The sequence below is a fragment of the Ovis aries genome, chromosome 3 (genome assembly GCF_016772045.2).
Source record: "Ovis aries strain OAR_USU_Benz2616 breed Rambouillet chromosome 3, ARS-UI_Ramb_v3.0, whole genome shotgun sequence".
NCBI lineage: Eukaryota > Metazoa > Chordata > Mammalia > Artiodactyla > Bovidae > Ovis > Ovis aries.
The window spans coordinates 136,253,988-136,258,621 of NC_056056.1; positions in this window are offsets into that span (position 1 = coordinate 136,253,988).

Sequence of the window (4,634 nt, forward strand, 5' to 3'; positions counted from 1 at the left end):
TCCCTCGCTCGCCTCGGCTCGGTCCGCCCGGGCTCGGCGCGGTGCGCGGTGCTCTCAGCCCCGGGATCTGCAGGGATCCATCGTCCGGCCGGGAGGCGGCGGGAGGGGAGGCGGCGGGGGAGGGGAGAGGGTGCGCGTGCGCGCCTACGAGTGTCTGCGAGGGTGTCTCTGGGCCGGTGTGCGCGCGGGGACCCCGGACCGGGGAACGGGATCGAGGGTTCCCTCCGCTGCCTCGCCCCCTCCTCCTGGCCGCGCTCGGCGGCGCTGCCTCCCTCGGGTCCCGGAGCCGTCTCCCTGCTTGCGAGGCCCTGTGGCTTGTGTCTGACTGTGGTGTGTGTGTGTGTGTGTGTGTGTGTGTGTGTGAGTGCGCGCGCGCGCGCGCGCGCACGGGAGGGAAGGTGTCTGCCCCCAGCGTCCCCCTCCCCGCGCCGTCTCCTTCGGATCGATGCTCCTGCCTCTTACTGCTGCTTCCTCTGGTGGCACACAAGCGCGTGTGCGCGCGCGCGTACACACACACACACAAGCTCCGAGTCACACTTGACTGATTCAAGCGCTTGCCCGTGCGGAGACATAGACACATATACAGACCAGAGTCACATTACGCCACTCACAGCTACCTACATGCACCCCCCACAGACACCCACACACCCCAGAGGCCTGGCCCACAGAGCAGGAACTCATGAGCTTACAAGTATTCACCTGCTCTTATCCTGGCTCCCCACCTACAAGTGACACGTACACACATGTACATATATAAACAAACACAGAGCCTTGGCCTCAGAAACCCCATCCTGGTAACCCTGGCCTTGCCTTGGGGGTGGGAGGCGGCGGCAGGTTTGCAGCTTCTCATTGCCAGACCTCTAAAGAAGAAGCAGAGAAGGAACGGGAAATAGCCAGAGGTCAAGGGAATTTGGACAGAAGTCAAGAAACAGGGAAAGAGAAGGGAATGGGGAGAGGTGGGAGGTTGGGGGTTGGGGGAGGTGGACAGGAGAGGAAGGGATGGAAGGGGAAGCTGTACTCAGGTTTGGAGCTAAATTCTGAGCCACTAAGACCAGGCCTGTGGGGGGGGGGGGGTCTTCTCCTGTAGCTCTCACCTCTCTCCTCTTCCTCCCTTCTCCTCTTTAAGAGGCCTTGGGGGGCCCTCCCTATCCAATTAACAGAGTAAGAGCAATCAAAGGGAAGTTGTTAATTTGCTAATGCTCATTAGGGGCTCTTAGCACGAAGGCTGTTGAGGTCTGATGGTGTCAGATGATGAGGAGGGGAGTGTGGGGACAAGAATTCTATCTCTAGCCCCTCCTTCATTCCACTTGTGGGCTGGTGCAGCTCTGGGAGAGGGAGGTGAGAGGTGTGTTCCCAGGGCTTTAAGTCAGAACCAGAGCATATAATGAGGAGGGGCTGGCACGGAGAAAAAAAGTTGGATGAGAAGTTGTGAGGGGTTGGGGGCAGGGGGCACATGGAACTACAGGGAAGGGAGCTGGAGATCCCAAGAGGGAGTGTAGGCTTAGGGCTGCGGAGGTGGGAGACTGGGATCCAATGACTAGATTCTTGGTCAAGGTGCTACCAAGAGGAAGGGAGGATCTTAGATTCTCCTCTTGGATTGGGGAGCTGTCCAGCAGCACCAGGCTGTTCCAAAGAGTCGCCATGTGTCCGGGCAGCCACTGGGTGGCAGCACCCTCCCAGATACTTAGAATCCACGAAGGGGGGCATTTGGGAATGGGATTTCAGCCTGGGAGGGTCCCAAGCAGGGATCTGAGGAAATCTTGGGCAGAGTCTGATTCCTGAATTCCAAATGACTTCAGGAGGAGGGGTGGGCCATTTTGAAGCATCTGTAATTCCCCTAGCTCCCCACCCTCGCAGGCTGAGTGACACATGGAGCTTCTTCAAATGGCTGCAAATTGCTTCAGTCACCTGGGATGTTACTGAGGGAGCAGCGGGGGTGGTGATGAGGTGAGGTGGAGGCAGGCAAGGACTGATTGAGGCCAAGGAGCAGCCTCAGGAGGAGTCTGGGGGGAAGTAAGAGTGTGACTCGGGCAATCTCACGTCCCAGACCTGGCTCCGCCATTCAGTAGAATGAGCAGGTCTTCTGAGCTCAGTTTCCTCATCTGTAAGACGGGGATAATATTTATTTCACAGGAGATTCTGAGAATTACATGAACTAATGCATAGAAACAGCTCAGCACATTAGCTTGTACTCAGGAAATCTTCAATAAGTAATAACTTATTATTAGCATTACTGTTTGAATCCAGTAATAAAACCACCAGTGCAGCCACATCAGGGTAGAATCTGACAGTGGTTCTCAGCCCAGGCTGCACATTTGAGTCACCTGGGTAGCTTTTTCAAATGCTGCTGCCGTGGCCCCGCTTTAGACCAATTAAATCAGAATCTCTGGAGGTGGGGTCCAGATTTCCCAACTTCTCAAGATCTGTGATATATACCAGTCAGTCTTGAGAAATCTAGATCTTCAGAATCCACAGGTCTGGATCAAAACTTTGGTTATTTATTCCTGTATATCAGACTCCGGCTATTGTTTCCTCTTCATTTGAGGTGAGAGGGATCCTTGTACATTTTGGCAAACTTCCACTGTGGCTTTTCTTGTGTCCAGCCCCAGGACTGGCCCTGGAGTCATGGGCCAAATTCTCTCAGTGTCAAAGGAGAGATGAACACGCTGACAACTGACTCCAGTCTAGCAAAAACCAGGAGTGAAATTGAAGGATGGACCAGCATCAAGTGGTAGGAGGGCAAGTCCTACTGACAGGGGCTTGTGGTGCAGGGATGAGAGGAAAGGGAAGCTGGCTTTGGTAAGATGACATGTGAGGGATCCAAGCACTGTGATTAGTGTCACGCTTCTTCTTTCTCTTTCTCTGGGCCCACCTCCCTCTTATTCAGGCCTTGACAGATCCTAGCTCCTTTAGCTTCCTCCCACTTTCTTGTCCACACTTTCCTCCTCTCTGGCACCTGCAGTCCCTTCACCTCGGCAGCCTTTCTCTTCTGGGGCTGAGAGAGAAATAGGCCTGTAGGTATCCCTCTCTCCTCTGCACAAGGCATCTGGCTAGGACCCACCCTGGGCTTTGGCATCATACTGACCTGAATTCAAATCCCACCTCAGTCACACCAGTGCTGTGTGATCCTGGACAAGTTCCTTAACTCATCTGAGACTCCTTTTCTCCACAAACCATAAAATCTGGCTAATGCCCACAGGGATGAAAAAAAAAATGTCTGCCTGGTAAACAGTAGGTGTTCCATCAACAGCAGCAAGTATTATTTTCATCCCTGAGAGGTTGATGGGGCAAATTCCCCACGGACACTTCCCTTGCAGATGGCCCCATCTGCTCTAGGTGCAGAAGCGCCCTCCAGCTCTCGGAGACAGGGAGAAGAAGGGGGGAGGGTAAGGCCCCCTGGGACTCCCAGCAGCTCTTCTCCGCTCCCCAGTGCGTGAAATCACACACACCCCAATCTGTCTGCAATCACTTCATCTGCCAGCTCAGCAAATGTGGCGACAATTAAGGAGTTAATTAGCAGACAGTGGGAAGGGGCTGTGGACCTGAGGCAGACAAGCCCCATCAAGACACCTCTCCTCTACCCCTGCAGACTCCACTTTGTCTCTTGACCTTCATTATCTCCCACTTCATTCTCTTTTCTGGTCCAAATGCTCCTTTTACCTCTTCCCTTATTTCTCTGCTACCCTTGCCCTTCACTCCTCCCTGCTTACCACCCCTCCCCCAATCCTGTCCTGTCTTCTCTCTTCCTCATTCCTCTCTCTAATCTCTCCGCTGCCCCACTTAAATGTTCCTCTGTCTCCCACCCAAATCACTGCTTTCTCCATCTTTGCGGGGCTCACCCTTTTCTCCTTTCCGTGTTCACCTCTCAATCTGGTCCCTCTTCGCTCTCTGCTCTTCCCCTTCTCTGCACATCACCCCTCCCCCTCCAACATGAGTGAGGGTCTCAAAACACAGAGCCGTGTTCACTGGGCACCGTATCTGCTACAGGGATCAGTGGGTTCAAGGGTGCTTCCCGGGTGGGGCCCCCAGCACTGCAGCCTGGAAGGAGTCTCCTCTGACCCTCACCTGCTCCCAGCTCCTCTCTTTCCTGGCACTCTAGGTAACTCAGTCTCTTTCCTGTACCAGGACACCTTTGGGAGGCTCCCCATACTGCCCCTGCTGTCTCCCCGGCGTCTTAGCGGTTCATCTGCACTTCCAGGATCACATTGGACCCCTCTTTTTCCTCTTTTCCTCCCTGGGGGCCACCTTTCTCCCATCACAAGTCCCAAATTGTGTGTCATCCTGTCATTTGGTGGGGGCGGGTCACAGCTTCAGAAGGAAGGGATGATTAAAGAGGAAACATAAGAAGACAGAGAAAGGCAGAGAGCAAGAGAGAGGAGGAGAAACTGGGGCCAAGGCAGATTGAAAGGGCAGATGTGGGGAGGGAGGTGGAGGAGAGAGACTGAGACAGAGAGAGGGTAATTAGAGATGGAGCAATGGAGACTTGGAAATAAGGAAGAGACCACTAAGGTCCCTCACTGCTTTAAAATTCTAGGTCTTTGAGAGGAGTGAACAAAGGAGAAACAAAGATCTGAAAAGGACCTGGAGCTTTTCTTTTTCCAGAAAACTTCCCTGGTTAATCCCTTACCCAACCC